Below are 20,426 nucleotides of genomic sequence, written 5' to 3' on the forward strand. Positions count from 1 at the left end.
CCCAAACCACCATCTCTGCCCCTAAAACCACCCAAACCACCGTCCCTCCCCCTAACACCACCCAAACCACCTTCACTCCCCCTACGACCACCCAAACCACCATCCCTCCCCCTAAAACCACCCAAAGCACCGTCCCTCCCCCTACGACCACCCAAACCACCGTCCCTCCGCCTATCACCACCCAAACCACCGTCCCTCCCCCTACCACCACCCAAACCACCATCTCTGCCCCTAAAACCACCCAAACCACCGTCCCTCCCCCTACCACCACCCAAACCACCGTCCCTACCCCTACCACCACCCAAACAACCGTCCCTCCCCCTACCACCACCCAAACCACCTTCACTCCCCCTAAAACCACCCAAACCACCGTCCCTCCCCTTACCACCACCCAGACCACCATCCCTCCCCCTACCACCTCCCAAACCACCATCTCTGCCCCTAAAACCACCCAAACCACCGTCCCTCCCCCTACCACCACCCAAACCACTGTCCCTCCCCCTACGACCACCCAAACCACCATCTCTGCCCCTAAAACCACCCAAACCACCGTCCCTCCCCCTACCACCACCCAAACCACTGTCCCTCCACCTACCACCACCCAAACCACCGTCCCTACCCCTAAAACCACCCAAACCACCGTCCCTCCCCCTACGACCACCCAAACCACCGTCCTTCCACCTACCACCACCCAAACCACCGTCCGTCCACCTACGACCACCCAAACCACCATCCCTCCCCCTACCACCACCCAAACCACTGTCCCTCCCCCTACGACCACCCAAACCACCGTCCCTCCCCCTACCACCACCCAAACCACCGTCCCTACCCCTACCACCACCCAAACCACCCTCCGTCCACCTACGACCACCCAAACCACCATCCCTCCCCCTACCACCACCCAAACCACCATCTCTGCCCCTAAAACCACCCAAACCACCGTCCCTCCCCCTACCACCACCCAAACCACCGTCCCTACCCCTACCACCACCCAAACCACCGTCCCTACCCCTATTACCACTGAGACCACCGTCCCTCCCCCTAAAACCACCCAAACCACCGTCCCTCCCCCTACCACCACCCAAACCACTGTCCCTCCACCTACGACCACCCAAACCACCGTCCCTCCCCCTAAAACCACCCAAACCACCCTCCCTCCCCCTACGACCACTCAAACCACCGTCCCTCCCCCTAAAACCACCCAAACCACCCTCCCTCCCCCTACGACCACCCAAAGCACCGTTCCCAAACCTACGACCACCCCCACCGCCATCCTCAACCTTACCACAACCACCTCTGCGGTCCCTCCTCCTACGACCACCCCCACCACCACTACTGCAGCCACCACCAATCCAGGTGAGCCTTCCTCCTTGGTGACACCACCCAGTCACGTCCCCACTCCCTGACTTCCCACCGTGCCCCAGGAACTGTGGAGGTGGCTACGCACCCCTCGGTTTTCTCTGGGCTGTGTCACAGCCCCCTTGTCCTGGCGTGCCTCTTCCAGGTCAATGCCAGCACGGGGCCACGTGGGACGGCATCAAGTGCATATGTCCCGACGGGTACTACGGCGTTCACTGTGAGATAGCCTTCTGCAAAAATGGTGGCACCTGGGCCGGTGGCCTTTGCCAATGCACCGAAAATTTCCAAGGCCGTCAGTGCCAGTTCGCCAAGGACATCATCGAGATCCAAGATGGTAAGGAGCCATCCAAAGCTGTGCTACACCACACCGGGGCTGCCGTGGGGACCCACCAACCCAGGACCTTGGTTGAGGTCACCTCAGAAGGACCAGCCTGGGAATGGGGCCACCAAAGAGGGACCGACCAAGGGCACCGGGGCTGGGGTGGGGACGCCCGGGTCTGTTGCTTATGGGTCTCCTTCTGCTTGGCGAAGTGACGGTGAATGCGACAGTGGAGATGAAGACAAAGGTCGACAACAGGGTTTTCACAGAAGAACTCAGAGATAAGAACTCTGCAGCTTTCAAGGCCTTCGAGAATGACTTCAAGGAAAAGGTCAGGGTACAGCGATGCTGGGGGCATCCCCATGCTGGGGCAGCATCCCCGGGAGGTGTATTTGGGGCACGATGGGGCTGGTGCTGGGATTTCCCCATGGCTTCTCTTTGTCTTCCAGATGAAGGAAGTTTACAAGCATATAGAGGGCTACCAAGACGTGGTGATCCACGAACTGACGTGAGTGCCCACCGGGGTCCGGGTGGTGTGTCCCTATAGGGTACTGACCCCCTCCACCTGCTCTGGCAGGGTGATGTGGGGTGAAGGGACCCATGGGGGTCAATTCGAGGTCATGCTCTCCAAGTACGGGGCAGCTGCATCCCTCCAAGCCATGTTCTGTCCCTGGGGCTGCTCCAGGATGGTCCAGCCCTGTGTAATGATGGCCACGCTGTCCCTCCGTACTGGGGACCACAAACTGGTCCCAGTTGGGTTCCCTGCAGTGTGGGACCACAGCCTAGACCTGCTGAGCCACGGGCGTCCCTTCTCCTTGCAGCCAGGGCAGCGTCGTGGTGAACTACACGGTCCTCCTGAAGGTGCTCGCCAGCACCACGGCCAACAAGACGGTGGAGAGCATCTCCAAGAACCTCGTCAGCGCCTTCAACAACTACACCGCCTGCAACGAAAGCTGTCAAGGAAACGACTGTGAGTGATGCCAGCGGTCACCCCCCACGTGTCAGTGGGCACCAGGGGGAGGTCCTTGCTTGGGGAGGGGGGTGGCTTTAAGCCCGAGGACGCCCACCAGCAGCTGCTCTCTCCATCTCAGGTGCTTTCTGTTTCAACTCTGCGTTCACCAACGTCACCAGCTATAGCGTGGAAGAGGTTGAACCAAGTAAGTGAGCCCAGCAGACGTTCGTCCCCACCCCAGGGCCCCTCAATCCACGTCCCTGCGCGCCCTGAGCCGTGCGCCTCCACCCTCAGGTCTGTGCAACAGCCACATCGCGGAGGATTACAAGCCCTACTACTCCCCGCTCCTCACCGCCAGCGGTGTCCTCTGCATCACCGCGTGCGACAATCGATCCAAGGAGCATTTGCCCTGCTTCTACGGCACATGCACCGTGACACGCGCAGGACCGCAGTGCGAGTAAGCACCCTGTTGCGCATCCACCACCCACCCGTTGTGCATCGACCACCCACCCCCTCCAAAACGGGTGCCCCCCAACCCTGGGCTTGGGGGGAAAGCCGACATCTCTCTCACCACCTGGACATCCCCGCCAGGTGCTGGGACCAGGGGGTCTTCTGGTACCAAGACAGAGCCTGCAGGTCACGGATCAGCAAGGTGGGGGTGGCCGTAGGGGTACCAGTGGCCGGGTTGGTCTTGGCCATCGCCATCTTCACCGCCTTCCTGGTGCGGGCTCAGAGGCAGAAGGAAGAGTACAGGCAAGTGCATCGCCGCGGGGTTGGGGTGGGGTGGGGGGCCCCCTGGGGACCGTGCCTGCTTCTCATCCATCTCCATCCCGTCACGTAGGGAGAAGTTGACGTCCCGCTCGGAGCTGTATTGCAGTGCCGAAGAGAGCTGGACCGGCACCCAGGGCTTTGCCGCCAGCAACGAGGCAGCTACGTGGGAAGGTAGCGGGGATGGGGGGGGGCTGCATCGTAGCGGGCTGGCGGGGGGGTCTGCGGCACTGGGGGAACCACTGGGGGTCCATGCCACCTCTCCTTCTTCCACCCTGCAGCCGTGGAGAGCCCCCACACCACCTACATCAACCTAGAGAGGGTGGACACCTCGCAGAAGGTGGGTGCCATGTCCCCAGGACCCTGATGCTGTCCCGTCCCCCCCCACCCCCTGTGGTGGGAACAACACCTCCCCCCTCCGCCCCAGCCCCCCATCTCACCCCCATCTCTCCTTCCTCCCCAGATCCACATCGAGCGACCGTCCCGCATCATCATCCCCTGAGTGGAGCCACCCAAGGGCCGATGGCGAGCGGAGGGGGGACACGGGGGTGGGGGGGTCTCGGGATGGCAAGCACCAGGAAAATCCACCATCCTCTTCCTCCTGGAGTGGTTGTTTACAGCAGCACTTTTTATTGTTGAATAAAACACTTAATTTTATTGTTGAATAAACCACTTTTAATTTTATTGTCACCTGCCTGTTTGTGCATATTGTCAGGGACACGCAAGGTTGTCCCATGCCCCGGGGCGGGCGGGCGAGGGGGATGTGGGCTTGGCTGAAGGATGGGGCTGGTGGTGGGATGCAAATCAGGCCACAACTGCCCGCAAACCAGGAAGGGAAGACATTCCGGGTGAGTTAATTGCTGTGTGAGCAATTAGGAATTGCCATTGGGTCACCCCAAAGGTGCAAGTCCGATGAGTGACGCACATGGGAGAATTTGTCCTTGTCCCCACCCCTGGGGTTAAAAATCAGCCCGGAGGTTCATCCGCGCCTCCTTCCCACCCTCCCCATGGGGCAGGGGACAAAGGGCTGTGGGGTAGAGGACAGCTGGGGTGGCCTTGGAGGGGGGGAAGGACATTGAGAGGGTCCCAAGGTGGTACCACCCATGGATGAAGTGAGTTTGGGCAGGGAGAGACGTGAGGACACGACCCTGGAGGTGAGGTCATGGCCTGAAAGCGCCAACGGGTGCGAGGCTGTGACCTGCCCAGTGATGACAATTAGAGAAGTTATCTCCCTAAAAGTGGGGTTATGACCCTAAAAGTGCTCACAGGAACAAAGCAAGGCCCCCTAGTACGGGGTCAAGGCCCCCTGAAGAGGGTCCGAGCTCTCCCACAGTGCTGGGACCGTGGTGGGAACCACCTGGACATCGGGGAACACGGAGGTGTCAGGGGACATGTCGGCCACCTCTGAGCCGTCCACCACCATGAGCGGGTTGACCTCTACAGCCACTGCTACATCACCAGCCCTACTAGCCCTGTTAACCCCACGTGCTCTCCCAGCCCCACAAGTCCTTGTAGCCCTCAGAGCCCCACAAGTCCTAGAAGCTCTAGAACTACTACATCAGGCAGCACAACCCCAGTGACCACCACCTCCTCTACCACCACGACCACCCCCACCAACCCCACCACTACGACCACGCCGCCATGATCCCCACCACTACAACCACCCCAACCACCACGACCACCACCACCAACCCCACCACTACGACCACGCCGCCATGATCCCCACCACTACAACCACCCCAACCACCACGACCACCACCACCAACCCCACCACTACGACCACCCCCCCCACCATGACCCCCCCTACCCCTACAACCACGGAGAGATGGGAAAGGCGGAAGCGTGCCCAAGCTCACACGCCGTCGCTCGGGCCCCCGGCCAACTCGCACCCCGCCCTGTCCCTGAGTGCTAAATTTAGCAATTTATTATTATTTTTTTCCCACCCTACCCAGCAGCTGGGAGGTGTTGGGGACGGGGACGAAGTCCAAATACCTTGGGGGGGTGTGGGCAGGTGTGGCCCCAGCCCTTCCTGGCAGGTCCTGGTGCGGAGTAGGAGGGTCCCCCTTTTGGGCAGCAAGGTGGGGGGGGTGTGTGGGGGGTGTTGGGGTGGTGTCACCCTGAGAAAGGCCTGAAAAAGGGGCCGTAATGGCCTCCTGCCCCGCCCCGAGCCTATATTGGGGTTGTCCTAGTACAAACCAGTATCACCAGAGCCACGCTAGTGTCTTTATTGGGAAGAAAGAGAGCGTCCAGACCCAGTTCTGGGGGGGGCGTCCTCACCCTTGAAGTGAGTTTGGGGAGGGAGGGAAGCGAGGACATGATGCCGGAGGTGAGGTCATGGCCCGAAAGTGCCAACAAGCGTGAGGTCGTGACCCGTCCAGTCATGATGATTAGTGAAGTCACCACCCTGAAAAGTGGGGTCACGACCCTAAAAGTGCTCACAAGAACAGGACAAGGACCCCCGGTACGGGGTCAAGGACCTCCCCACCCCACCCCGAAGAGGGTCTGGGCTCTCTCACAGTGCTGGGGCAGACCCCCGTCCTGGCAGCGATGCCCATGGCGGGGGGGTGGAAATGACCTTCCTGGTGTCCCCCACCCTACAACGGCTCAATGCTGCGTGACGACCTTCGGCCTTGAGACCCGGACCCGCTGGGATACGGGGTGGGGAGTCAGCAGGAATTGGGGTGTCCCCACACGCCCTGTGTCCCACCGCGGTGGGGTTGGGGGGGGGAACTCACCGGTGCCGACGTGTCCACGGAGGCAAGGTTGACCCGAAAGTCGTCCTCAAGCTGGGCGTCTGTTGGGATGAGGGGGTTCAGCAGGGATGCTCGGGGTGGGGATGGGGCGGGTACAAGCCAGCTCTCCCAACCCCATGGGGTCACCAGGGACCCCCCCACCCTCCACCCACCTTGGTTCTGGAAGGTGAAGCTTCCTGGCGGGCTCCACGCCTGGGCCGTGTCCTCGTACCACCTCTGCTTCATTGTCTTCTGGGTGCTGGAGACAAGGGGTGGGAGATGCATGTGGGGGTCACCACCAGCAGGCCCATCCCTTGCCTGCACCCACCGGTTCCTCCACCTCCTCCCCAAGGTCCTCCCCACCCCTGGGACCACACCACCAGGCTTTCTCCAAGATGAGGAACATCTCACATCACACGTTTAAAAAAAAAATAGAAATCAACGGGTCAATGAGACCTCCCACCCCAGGGAGGGCACCGGGGTCAGAACCCCAAACCCACCACCACCACCATCTCTCCCCCATCACCTGTAAAACCTTCTGGTTCTCTGAGCTCGGAAGAGGAAGACGGAGAGTACGACGACCATCGTGGCCAGAACCGCCACGGCCAAGCCCAACCCCACCGCCAGCTTGCTGACCCGGGTCTTACAGCAATCGTCTTGGTACCAGTAGATATCAGTCTTATAGCAGCTGTGGCGAGGGGATGGGGGGGTCAACACAAGGCTGGGACGCCCAGAAGCAACCACCCAACCCATTTTTGCAAACTCAAGCCCTGCTTGGAGCAAAACCCTGTTCTAATCCAGGGTTTTTGACCCATTTCCATGTCAAGAGGGGCTTGGACATGGGTATAGAGGTGCACCAGAAGGGTTGGATGCATATGGGATGGTTTTGGAGGTGGGTGATGGTTTTACTGCAGCCCTTACGAGCACTGTGGACCCCTCAGGGTGAGCTGGCACTGCCCCTTGTTGCAGTTGATGGTGCCGGGGGTCCCCGGGGTGCAGTTGGATATGCAGTAGAAACCAGAGCTCGTCAGATTGGGAAAGTAATAGTCCTGGTAGCCCTCAGGCACTATCTGCCGGCAGAAGGCTGGAAGAGGAAAGAGAGGTGAGTTGGGGGGATGCCAGCCACCCCAAACCTGGCTGCATCCCCCCCGCCCCCGCAGCGTGGCAGCCCCATCCGCTCACCCTCTTCGTTGAAGTTGAGTGAACTGTTGCCGACCACCACACGGGAGGAGTCGAAGCACAGCTCACCTGCAAAAGAGGTAACATGGGGGACGTGCCCCACAGCCCACTCCCAGGGGTGACCGTGAGGTTTCGGGTGGGTGGGAAGCTGTCCCCTACCCCATGGGACACCCAACTCCTCCCCGTGCCCTTGCTGGGAGGCTCACAGGTACCATTCATGCACTTCTGCTGCGCCACTGCCGCGCGAATCTCCTCCCGCAGGTCTGCCGTGATGTTGCGGAGCTTCTCCTGGGTTTGGGAGGTCACCAGCAAGGAGATGATGATGAGGTGCTTCACCACCACGCTGCCAGGCCTGGTGGGAAAAGCCACCATCCAGTTGGAAATACCCTTTTCCCAAGGGATTACCCCAGCTCCTGGGGAGCGGGGCCGGTTTGTCCACCCCAATACCCTCTCCCCGCTGACCGGCAGCCCGGCACTCACATCAGATGCAGGACCTGGATGCCCTTGTAGCCCTGAATGTTGCCATAGACTGTGTTCATCTGGAAGAGAAGAGGTCTCCAGGGGGAATGTCAGGGTCCCATTCCCTTCCCCTTCCTCCTGGACCTCCCTGGGGGCCCCCCCAAATACATCCCAGAGAAGATCATGCAGGGAGACCCCCGCCGCTTGCGGCACCCATGGAATGCATTTGGATGCACAACCAGGCATATCGTGACCCCAGGTAGGGTCCCGCGACCCTCTACCTGCTCCGTGAAGTTCTTGACAAACCGCGAGTAGGCAGAAGAGCTGGTGTTTCGGAGGTCATCGGTGAACTCCCGGTTGGTGACCCGCAGCTCCACCTGCACTGTCCCGTTTGTCACTTTTGGGGAAGGGCGGGATGCAAGTCAAGACCAGGGCATGAAGAAGATGGGAGGAGACAGCTCCTTCCTGACAGGAGGGGCCCCGATATCTCCATTTAAGGCCCATGGCTTTAGGGGTTGTTGCAAAGGAGCCAAGAGAAATTTCCTCCAGCCGTTGCAAGCAGTCAGGAGCTTATCTAGACATCAGCAGCCTATCTTCTCCTCAGGTCACAGGAATCACCCCCTCCACTAACTCTTCAACATTACTGCTGGGCATCACAGCTTGAGCTCGTTAGGGCACTAATGACCCTTAATTGCCCTGGCTGGCCTCACCCAGGACCTCCATCCTCTGCTCCTTGACCCAGGAGCTTCCTACCACACCCAAAGCTTGTTTGAGCTCTGTTGAGGGTGATTGGCCTCCAGACCCATGTCTGAACCCAGCTCCCGGTTGTAGCTTGGACCTGCGCCGTTGCCCCATTCCCTGCTCTTGCTCTCTGGTCCCCTGGCACGGATCCTGGTCCTGCCTCACCCACGGTGGTTAGTAGAGGCTGTAATCATCACCTCTGCCCACATTTTTGGGTGCTGTGGGACTGTGCCCTTGTTAGGGACAACGTTGCTTGTGCTGTGATCACTCTTGGTTCATCCTTCCCTCCTTGGAGAACCCCCCACTGTTGCTCCTTCCCTGTAAGATTTTGTCCCGCACTGGATGAACCCCAACGAGAAGGATTTCCTACCAGCGTTTGTTTCGGTGGTGTTACTGACATCATCACACGTGCCACCCATGAAACCGATGGGGCACTTGCAGCCGCCGTCCACCCAAGTACCTCCATTATTGCAGATCCCTGGAGAAAAACAAGCCAAGGAAGTGATACAAAATGAAGGGGGAGGAATCTGGCCGTTGTGCCTGGAGCAAAAAGTGGGGTGGCACGTACCTGGGGTGGTGGTGGTGGGAGGTGAACTCGTGGTGGGTATGGCGGATGAAGAATGGTTGACAGTAAAACTGGTCATGTTGGTGGTGGGAGGCAAAGTCACGTTGTCGGGATGTGAAATCGTGGTGGATATGGTGGATGAAGAGCGGTCGACAGTAGAACTGGTCCCATTGGTGGCCACAGTGGTGGTGGGGATGGTGATGGAGGATGAGTTGGTGCAGGGTGTGGAAGTCCTGGAAGCTGTCGTGGTGAGTGCAGAGGAATTTGGTGCCATTGTGGTGGGTGCAGAGGTGCTGTTGGCCATGGTGGGAGCAGAAGGGGTGGTGGCCATGGTGGGTGCAGATGTGCTGGTGTCTGTGGAGGGTTCAGAGATGCTGGTACCTGTGGTGGGTGCAGGGGTGCTGGTGACCACGATGGTTGAGGAGGTGGTGGTGGCCACGGTGGGAGCAGAGGTTTTGGGGTCCCCGTTGGGAGTCGATGTGCTGGAAGAAGTAGAAGCTGCGTATGTGCTGGTGGCCATGGAGGAGGCAGAGGTGGCAGTGGCGGTGATGGTTACAGAGGTGCTGGTGAGCATGATGGGAGACTTGGTGCCGGTGGCCATGGAATTTTCAGAGGTGCTGGTACCTGTGGAAGGTTCAGAGGTGCTGGTGGCCATCATGGTGGGTTTGGAGGTGCTGGTGGCCATGGTGGGAGCAGATACGCTGGTGTCTGTGGAGGGTTCAAAGGTGCCAGTCCGTGGTGGGCGCAGAGGTGCTTGAGACTGTCGTGGTGGGTGCAGAGGTGCTGGTGGCCGTGGCAAGTGCAGAGCTCATGGTGGTTTTGTTGGGTGCAGAGGTGCTGCTGGCCGTGGAGGGTGCAGGTGTGCTGGTGTTGGTAGTGGTAACAGATGTGGTTGTGTTGGTGGTGGAGAAAGAGGTGATGGAGGACGTCATGGAGAGTGCAGAGGTGCTGGTGGGTGTAGATGCTGTAGAGGTGGTGGTAGGCGTGGTGGTTGTGGAGGTGCTGGTGGGCATAGATGTTGCAGAGGTGCTGGTGGGCATAGATGTTGCAGAGGTGGTGGGCATAGAGGTGCTGGCAGGCGTCATGGTGGGTGCCAAGGTTCTGGTGTCTGTGATGGGTGCAGAGGTGGCAATGGCTTTGGTGGGTGCTGCAGTGGTGTTGATGGCCCTATCGGAGCTGGTGGCAGTTGCGGTGGGTGCGGGGGGTTCTGTTGCGTTTCCAGAAGTACCGGCAGAGAGTTGAGGGGCTGCTGGGAAGGAGTTGAGGGACAACTTCATCCTCTCCTTTCTCCCTGTGGACCCACTGCTGCCACGGGCGCTGTGTGCTCCCCAATCTCGTCCCACCAGCAGTGCCCACCCTCCTACCCCAAAGCACCCCTTGGACGTCCTCCACCCATCTCGCCGATAGTGGGGTACGGGTTCGTGCCGAGGACGTGGAGCACGGGACCGGGGTGAGGGGTGATGGATGGTGACGAACTTGAGCTGTTATTGCTCGATCGAGCACGGTTCATCCTGGTACGGGGAGGAGGGCGATGGGGAGAACCTTCTCCCCACCACAGTGATGGTGTCCTTCAAATCAAGGGTTTTTTTCTTGGGATATTTGCCCTGGAAAATTCCCCAGCTTGTTCGAGCCTGTTTTAGCTCAAAAAAAAAAAAAAAACCAACCCCAAAACACAAACCCAGACAAAAACCTAAATTAAAAAAAACACTCAAACAACAACAAGAAACCGCCCCCCCCCCTCAAAAGCCACGCTCTTACAAGCAGCTCCATCTTTCCAGCCCGTTTGCTCTTAATTGACGTTCTCCAGCCTTTCTCCTAAATTAACCTCCCTTATGCAATCAACTCGCCGTCTTCCCTGCTCTTAACGAGGTTTTAAAAGCTCCGGAGGATGCCAGCCGCTGTGCTTGGAGGCGGCGGGGGGGGATCAGACACCCCCCCCACACGGGCAGGGGGTGGATTGGCATCGGCGGAACCCGGCTGCGGTGAAGCGGTTGCAGGAGAGGAAGATGAGGATGGATAAGGGATGAAAAGCTGGAGCAGGAGCCGGGGCGGGAGGGAGGTGGTGATGGCGGGGAAAGGGGGGGGGCTCAACTCTTGGGTCATTGAGGTGTGGGGGGGGACGGGACACACAGACGTTGGCTCGGATCCGGAGCTGTAGCCATGTCACGGTGCTGGAACCGGACAAGGTTGTGGGTAGGCACTGAGCGTCACCCGCTTGGGGACATCAACCCACGGTGGGGGGGCTGGCTTAGACCCCCCCCGACCCATCCCTGTGGAGCCCTGTGGTTGGGGTGGGATGGGAGGTTGGAGAAGGGGGGGGGGGGCTCTTTTTTGGCCAGGGATGGACATGGTGAGAGGCACAGGGGGACCCCATGGAGAAACCCAGGAGGAGATGGCACCCCCCGTCCCAACTTGTGGCACCCCCTCTGTCGCCCCAAAACACGCAAGGAAAGCCCCCCCCCCCCAAAAAAAAAGCCCTACTCACTCATTCTGCCACCAGGGAGGAGGAAGAGGAAGAAGAAGGGGAGAGAAAAGCTGGAAACCTTCATCTTCACCGATCCCACGCTGGCAGCACCCCTGAGCCCCAGCGGCGCCGGGAGTGGGCAAGATTGCTGGCGAAAGACCTTTGCCCCGCGGTGGGCAGGGAGAAATGGCGTACCCCATTCGATGAGCCGCGGCTGTTATGTTGCCAAGGTTCTCCCAAAAAAACCCACTTGGGGCTGTTAGGACGTCGTCGGGACATCACTGGGGGTCATTTTCCCCAAGGTGGGGCTGAAGCCAAAGCCAAATCCAACCCTGCCCCATCACCAAGGTGGGCACAGGCAGCACCTGATCCACGTCACCAGTGGGGAAAATGGGGACCCTCCGCAACCACCCCCCCACCAAGACCTGCCCAAAAGTCTTTGGCTGCCCTCCTGCTTTCCCTCCCGCCCCTGCACACACCAGCGAACGGGGAAGGGCCCTTTTCTACCCAGAAAACAAACACCGGTAATCTCTCTGGCCGGCACCCGGGGTGGTGGGAGGGGTGAGGAGACGCTGGGCAGGGTGGATGATATTTTGTTGTGGCAGAGGACAAATTTTTATTGTATTTCTGGGTGGGCAGGTGTCGGCTGGGTGTTCCTCCCTGCTGGTGTTTGGCAAACAAGCATTTTGTAGAATTTCTTCCTCCTCTGGTCACGGTTGGGTCTTTCCGCGTTATTCCCAGCCCTGGCTGGGGGCATGGTCCTGGGCATCCCCCCCCAAATCCAACCTTGACCCCCAAAACCCCAACTGCGACCTCCAAGACCCCAACTGTGACCCCCCCAAACCCTGACCGTGACCTCCGAGACCCCAACTGTGACCCCCCAAACCCCAGCCATGGCCTTCAATTCCCCAACCATGACCCCCCAAACCCCAACTGTGACCTCCAAGACTCCAACTGTGACCCCCAACACCCCGATCATAACCTCCAAGACCCCAACCATGACCCCAAAATCCCAGCCGTGACCCCCAAAACCCTAACCGTGACCCCCAAACCCCAACTGTGACCCCCCAAGACCCCAACCATGACCCCCAGCCCCAAATCTTGACCCCCCAAGTGGTCAGCGGCATTGGCAACCTGCCTTTGGGAATTGTCGTTCCCCCCCCGCCCCCCCCCCCAGCCCCGTCTTTCCAGGTTATTTTTCAGGAGGTGAAATAAATACGTTAATAAATATAATTTCCACCAAGATAAGGATTATCTGGTTCAGGTGAGGTGTCGTGAGCTGGATTGAGCCCCAGCTGGGTGCAGGGGGGGGTCCTCTCCAGCGAGGAGCCCCCCAGGACCACAGGGGCCCCCCCGCTCTCTTGCAGAGGAATCCCATCCCACCCGCTTTTACACCCAAAATGAGAAATGCTGGGGGGGACGACATTCATCACCTCCCCTTTCCGGAGGGGCTGAGGTCTTCGGTCGCTGCCGTGCCAAGGGTTCTGCCCGGTGTGGGGCACCAAGGTAACCTCAGCCACCGCCCCCCCGCCCCCAGCTATTTTTGGAAGGGGGGGGGTTGTCACACGGATGCTGCATCTCTTGCCAGCGCCTGCAAGAGGGAGCAGTGAGGATGGGGTGTCCCCCCCCACCTCACCCCGGCACCCACGGTGCCGGCTGCGGCATCGGCGCCGCCCGAGCACCTACCGGCGCGGTGGGCGCTGCCATCTCTGCGTTGGGTTTGTAGGAGCTGCGTCCATAGGGGTCTGGAAGAGGAAGGAGGGTGAGGGTCTGACAAGGGTGGGGGGTACCTCGCCACTAAGGGGGTGCTTGGTTTTGCCCCCCACCCCAGTGGGTCTCACCTTCCAGGGGCGTGGAGCCTCTGCCGTTCACGTGGTAGATGCCGGTGGTATGGCTGTTGCGCCGGCTGCCCATCCAGCTGCTGTCCTCGCCGGTCGTGCTGTAGAGCCGGGAACCGGTGAGCCCCGCAGGTCTTGTGTGGGGGGCTGCGGTGGGGGCCGGGGGGTTGGGGTGGCGGGGGGGAAGATGCTGGAGCTCATCGGCTCCAGCGCTGGGGTCTCAGCCCTCCCCGGGGCTGGGGAGTTGAAGCCTCCCTCCCCCCCCATGGGGAAAAGCTGCTGCCTCCTCCGAAATTTTGGTGAAGGGACGCATCTGAGGGCAGCCCAGCTCGGTACCAACCCCACATCTCCTCCCTGGATCCCCAACCCTTTCACCTCCCACCAGCAGATTTCTTCTTCCCTTTGGCCAAGCAGGTGGTGAGGACGATGCAAAGGATGAGGAGGACGAGGAGGGTCAGTCCCAGCCCCAGCCCTACACCCAGTCCCAGCCCCAGTTTGCTGATGTTGGTCTGGCAGCGGTCGCCGGATGTCAAGTACCAAGGCACGTCCGGGCAGCTGCAGGGGGAACACGTCACAGGCAGGGTCCCCTCTCCCCGGACCTGGCCCAGGGTGGAGGTTGGGGATTGGGATCCTCCAAGAAGCCCACCAGGTTCCCAGGGCCCTTCCCAGAGCTGGGGAGAACCCGAAAGACCCAGCCCCACGTCCGCGGGTTGGGATTGAGGTTTGGGGTTGTGGTCAAGGCCTTTTGGGGGTCAAGGGTTGGGTTTGGAGGGCAAGGGTTGGGGCGTTGGGCTCAAGGTTTGGGTCTTGGGCATCAAGGGTTGGGGTTTGGGGTGAAGGATTGGGGTTCAGGTTACCACCGGGATTAGGGCTTGGGTGGGGTTAAGGATCAGGTGGGGGTTAAGAGGTTAATGCTATGACTGGGTGCAGGTCTGGGTTCGGGCTGGGGTTAAGATTAGGGTCATCATTAAGTTTAGGACCGGAGTCAGGTTTACAGTCAGCGTTATGGGGAGGTTTGGGCCTGGGTGGGGGTTCAAAACTGGGACTACGGTGGGAATTATGGGTAAGGGACGGGGACGGGTGAGGCTTGGGTCCACTCACAAGCATTGGGGTCCCTCCAGCGTCACCCGGCAAAACCCGCTGTCGCAGTTGAAGGAGCCGGGGACGTTGAGGGTGCAGTTGCTGATGCAGAGGAGGCTGTTCTGCACTTCGTGGGGATAGTAATACCGGCTGAAGTTGGCCGGCGTGTACTTTTTGCAGAGCTCTGGAGAAGAGAAGCACCAGCTGGGTGAGTCCTGACCCCATCCCACTCCCCGTGGTGTCCCAGTCACCCACGCTCACCCGTGGCGTTGAGCACCGACACATTGGTGTGGGCAGTTCTGGAGGAGGACATGCTGAAGCAGAGGCCTTCTGGGAGAAGGAAGAGTGGGGAGCGGTCACAGGAGGTCACCAGAGATGCGGGCGACCAACCCTGACCAGCAGTCGCTTGGCACCTACTTGTGGAATGGCTGCAGTTTTGGCCCTGAGCTGCAGTGTTGGCAGCCTCCAGCAGCTTCTGGACTTGGTGGTCAAGGCTGGTGGTGGGCTTGTCTCCGGCTGGTGGGCGCAGCAGGACTTTGTAGTTCACCACCACACTGCCTTTTCTGTGGGGCAGCAAGAGCATTGGCATGGGGTGTGGGCTTCCTCATCCCATCCCATCCCATGCCAGGGGTTCCTCACCCATCCCGTCCCACCGGTTCCCCATCCCATCCCATCCCATCTCATCCCATCCCATCCCAACCCATTCTGGGTGTTCCTCATCCCATCCCGTCCCATCCCCACCACACTCACGTCAGGCTCAGGACCTGGGTGCCACGGTAGCTGGAGACGTTGCGGTAGATCTGGTCCATCTAGGGACAGAGAGACACGTGTCACCAGTGGGGCTGGGCTGGGTGGTCTCTTGGGCTGGCCCCGGTGGCCCCTCAATGACTGGGGGGAGGAGCCGGCGATGGTCTCACCGTCCGGCTGAACTCAGCCACGAAGCTGCGATAGGCGGTAGACGAGTCATCCCCCATGTCCGTGGAGAAGTTCCGGTTGGTGACGCGTGCCATCATCATCAAGGAGAGGCCCAGCTCTTTGTGAAAGGGGGTGGGATGCCCGTGAGATGGGGACGTCCCATGGGGTGTCCCTCTCGGGGACAGGGCGGGGGGATGGGGTGGGGGCTCCCTCTCTCCCTTACCTGCCGTTATGTTGATGGTCGGCGCCCCGAACTGGCAGCGGTCTCCTTCCACATTTGGGGGGCAGGCACAACCCACCCCCGTCCAGCGACCCCCGTTCTGGCAGGGATCTGTGGGGAGAAGGACACAAGGACTCATGGGTCATCGTCCCCCCCATTTGCCTGCTTGCAATCCCCCTTCCCGCCTTCCATGATGTCCGGCACCCCACATCCCCCTCCCAGATCCACCCAATCGGGTGCACCGTCACCATGGCCCCACCAGTTTTTTTTTGGGGGGGACAGACAGGGAGAAAAGCAGTGCCTGGTCCCAACGGTGTGTCCCCCTTGGTGGAGGGGGGGTAACACCAAGCCTTCAAGGGTGCAAACCCCTTTGGGTGGGGGGGGTCCTCTCCTAGAAATGACTGGGGTGGGGGTCTTTGCATGAGCATCCATGCCACAGAAGACCCACCAACCTGCGGTGGTAGAGACGGGCATGGTGGTGGTTCTCCTGGTGCTCCCCGGTGCAGCTGTGCTTCTCGTGGGGTGATCCGGTGTTGCCGGGGAGGTGGTGGTTCTTCTGGAGGTAGGGACAACGGCGGTGTGGTGGTACTCGCACCGCGGGCCGTAAAACCCGCTGGGGCAGTAGCACTCAGTGCCCACGGCTGTGCCACCGTTTTGGCAAGCCGTGGTTTCATCGCTGGTGTTGCAACGGGGCCCCGATCGCCCCGGCGGGCAGATGCACCGGTTGCCCACTGCCGTGCTGCCATCGGCGCACCGGTCAGCGACATCCTCCGTCTCACAAGTGGGGCCGGAGTAGCCGGGCGGGCAGAGGCATTCGGTCAAGTTGGCGACGCCACCGTTTTGGCAGATGACTGGAAGAGGGGGGGGGGGGAGCGGCAGAAGGACTTGGTGAGGGGACCCAGGCGTCCTGGCCTCACCACTCCCCCCAACTCCGATCCTTCGGCATTGTAGACCCACATCCATCCTTATTCCTCCCCCTTTATCTCCTTGTCCCAGCAGACCCCCGGGAAGGAGACTTCCACCCCATGCCAGGACACCCACCAACCACAAGGCTGGACCCACATCCAGCCTTCTCTCCCTCCTCCTCCTCCTCCCCGCCATCCTGGAAGACCCCACATCCCTCTTGGCCCTGGAAAGGAGACGCCACCCCACCCCAAGGACCCCATGCCAGGACACCCACTAGCCGGAGGGCTGGATCCGTGCGGGAGGTAGAGGCAGAGGATGGGCATGGTGGTGTTGGTGATGGTGGTGGTGGCTCTGCTGGTTGAAGGCGACCAGGTGGTGATGGTGGTGGAGCCAGGACCCGATGTCGTGGTGGGCACCGTGGTGCTGGGAGGGGACAGGGATGTCACCGCTGCGGTCTTGGTGGCAGGGCTGGTGCAGTTCCCGGAGCACGCCGTGGTGTTATCCAGGGGGACTGTGTGGGTGGCATTGGGCTGAGCCGGCGCTAAGGTAGCAGAGGTGTTGGTGGGAGTGGTTGGGAGCGTGCCCATTGTGTTGCTTTCCATGGGGGTGGTCGTGGTGTTGCTTTCCATGGGGGTGGTCGTGGTGTTGCTTTCCATGGTTGTGGTGGTGTTTTCCACGGCTGTGGCAGTGCTTTCCATGGGACTGGCCGTGGTGTGGCTTTCCACAGTCGTGGTGGTGGTGTTTTCCACAGTTGTGGTGGTGTTTTCCATGGTTGTGGTGGTGTTTTCCACAGTTGTGGTGGTGTTTTCCACGGTTGTGGTGGTGTTTTCCATGGCCGTGGTGTTGCTTTCCATGGTTGTGGTTTTGTTTTCCATGGCTGTGGTATTGCTTTCCAGGGTAGTCAGGACCGTGGCACGGCTCTCCGTGGGATGCGTCATGCGGTCGATGGACAACGTTGACGTAGAGACCTTCTCATCGCCCACTGTGCTTGGACTCCCGGCCGTGGTGGCCACCGTGGTAGTGGATGGGTTGGTGCACTCACACCGGGGTCCCCAGGTTGCCGGGGGGCAGTGGCAGGCCACCCCCACCAACGTCCCACCATTTAGGCACGAACCGGGTGGTTCTGCGTGCTGGCAGACTTCTCCCCAGTATCCCGGCGGACACACGCACACCGTCCCAAAAGCCGTCGCCCCGTTCTGGCAGGCGCTGGCGGAGTGGCGGTCTTGGCAAAGGAGACCCTGGAATCCCGGCAGGCAGTAGCACTTTGTCCCCACGGCGGTGCCGCCGTTTTTGCAAGCCTTTGCGGGATCATTGATCTCGCAACGGGTGCCGTCGTAACCGGGGGGGCACAGGCATCTCTCTCCCACCATCGTGCCGCCGTTCTTGCAAGGGGCTGGAAGGTAACTCAGGTTGGGGGGGGGGACACAGACGCGGGAAATGGCGCCAGTCCCGGGGTCCCCCCATTGGAGAAGGGACCCAGGGGACTGGTTCTACCCCCACCTCAACTCTGGTGAGTCAACACCCTCCAACCCACCTCACCAGGAGAGGACCCCAGAGTCTGGGGAGGGAGTCGAGGTGTCCCCCCTGCCAAAATCTGGCTCTGACCGGTGCCCAAGGCACTAGGCCCCCACCCAGAGAAGGGAAGAGTGGAACGGGCACCCACAGGGTGACTTTGCCCTTGGAAGGCAGGTGGGGGCACCCTCATGGCCACCCCAGGTTGGGAATGATGCCCATGTGCCGGGGGCAGTTGGGTGGTCCAAGTTCTTCAAAGAGGACCTTCCAGTGGACAGGGAAGGCCAGAAAGAGCCACCCCCCAAGGGGATTTTTCAGAGGAGGTGGGAAGGGGGTGGGAGGAGGAGAGGGTGGGATGATGCCAACCGGATGGCAATCTCTCCATCTTGTCCCACTCTTACCTGACAGAGCCCCCAAGGGGACGAAGAGGAGGAGGAAGAAGAAGCAACCCAACTCCATCACCATCATCATCATCAACACCCGAAGGAGCAGAAAACCATGGAAAGACTGAGCCGGAGGCGTCGGCCGTAAGTGATTTTGTATGCCGAGTTGGGCACAGTCATCAACCGCAAGGTAGGGCCACGTTGGTAAATAATGACTGACTAATTTTTTTCTTGAACCCCAAAAATAGAAAGGGTGGGAGAAGATCTGGACGTCCTCGTGGCATTCCACCTTCCCAGGCAGCTCCGGAATGGCCACAACGGGCCCAACCCTTGCGCCGGAGACAAGGGAGGGAGGTAACGGTGGTTCCCCTTGCCAAACTGATAAGATTAGGGCAAGACGTGGCGGGTCCCATCTGTTATCGGCACCTACTTGTCCTGCCCTACCTTGGGGTGTTGTCCTCTCCCCAGACCTCCTGGGGATGGACGGACGGATGGACAGATGGACAGATGGACCGAGAAGGGGGTTGGGGTCAAGGGCTCCCTTCCTACTGAATCACCTGCGACGGTTGGGATGCGGCAGAGCCACGTCCCAGTCTTCTCTCCTCTCTGCCCACTGCCAACCCGGGGGTACAAGTCCTTTGGGTGCTGGGGGGACGATGACCAGCGTCTCCCAATCCTTCCCAGCGTCTCCCGGTTTGTTCTGCATGCCACGTGCTCCCCACTGTATCCTAGTGCATCCCAGGGCTCCCCAGTGTCTCCCAGTCCTTCCCAGTGTCTCCCAGTACATCCCAGAGCTCCCCAGTGTGACCTGGGTACCACATGCCCCCCCCAACGTCCTCTGGTGCACCCCAGGGCTGAGCCTCACCCCGAACCCAGAGGTGCTGGGGGCCCCCCCCACCGAGGTGCTGGGCACCCCCAAACCCAATGGGGCTGCTCTATGATGCGGGGGGTGTCGAAGTGCCGTCCCCAGTGATTGCTCTGGACTCCCGTTATCACACACACACACCCCGCCGAGGGGGAGGGAAACAAGGTAATTAAGATAAGCATGAATAATATTAATAACAATAAATTTATTATAATGCATGATACCAGCATGAAATTGGGGGGGGGGTGGGGCATGGCTCCCTGCGCCTCGCCCCAACCTGCACCCCCTGAGGAATCCTGTGCCCCCCCTCCCCGGCTAAAGGGCTTCTCCTCCGTGCCGGGGTTGGGGTGGGGGGGCATCACCCTCCTGTGAACCTCCTGGGCTCAGCCTGGGTGCCGTGGGTGGTTTCGTGGGTGCCCCCCACCCCCACCCTCAGCACTGTAGGCTTCATCATCTAAATAAATAATAAATATTGGAGGGGGGGGCAGGTCGCCCACCCCCCAGTAGCTTGCCCGGCTTTTGGCATGGCCCGCATGCCGATGGTCTGGCCACGCCGGGTGGATTTGGGTCTCCCTCTGGGAGAGAAGACCCCTTGGGTTGAGATTGGGTGTGGGGGGGGGTGCGTGGGGGTCTCTACTCTTCATTCCTATTGGGGTGTCTTCTGCTGACAGCCGAGACGTCCCCGGTGCAGGATCATAGTTGGGTTGTGACTTTTGGCCTGGAGATCTTCATCTGGGCAGGGGGGAGAAGGAGAGGGAAGGGGGTGAGAGGGGTGGGGGGGTCTCCCTTGGGTCCTCGGTCAAGGGGAGGGTGGGCGGGTGCTGCCAGAGAAGAAGGGGGACGTACCGGGGTGGAGGTATCCACCAGCTCCAATGAAGGCATGAAGTTGTGTGGACGCTCCTCGCCTGTGGGGAGATGGTGGGGGGTGGTTGGGTATCTCGGGGGGGGGGTCTTCCCCAAGCGTTAGTGTCCATCGACCTAACTTGGGGTTGGGGGGGTCACCTGTGGTGCTGTCGGCGTCCATGTTGCTGTAGAGGAAGCCATCAGGCGAGTGCCAGGTCAAGCCATCGTCTTCGTACCAGTTCGTACCACCGGTGTAGGGTTGAAGGTCACTGGGTGGGCAACAAGAGGGTGTTTCAGAGAGGGGGGGCAGAGAGCCAGAGTAGGGG

At 60.5% G+C, this 20,426-nt stretch overlaps 1 long non-coding RNA gene across 1 annotated transcript; it reads right to left on the reverse strand.

Moving 5' to 3' along the window:
• Positions 1 to 19,868: 19,868 nt before the first annotated feature.
• Positions 19,869 to 20,365, reverse strand: LOC142037759 (uncharacterized). Its single transcript, XR_012652426.1, has 3 exons — positions 20,260 to 20,365; positions 20,104 to 20,162; positions 19,869 to 19,989 (listed from the first exon to the last, which is right to left on the reverse strand). It is a non-coding gene; the product is annotated as an uncharacterized LOC142037759 (long non-coding RNA).
• Positions 20,366 to 20,426: the final 61 nt, after the last annotated feature.

This window comes from Buteo buteo, chromosome 12 (genome assembly GCF_964188355.1).
Source record: "Buteo buteo chromosome 12, bButBut1.hap1.1, whole genome shotgun sequence".
NCBI lineage: Eukaryota > Metazoa > Chordata > Aves > Accipitriformes > Accipitridae > Buteo > Buteo buteo.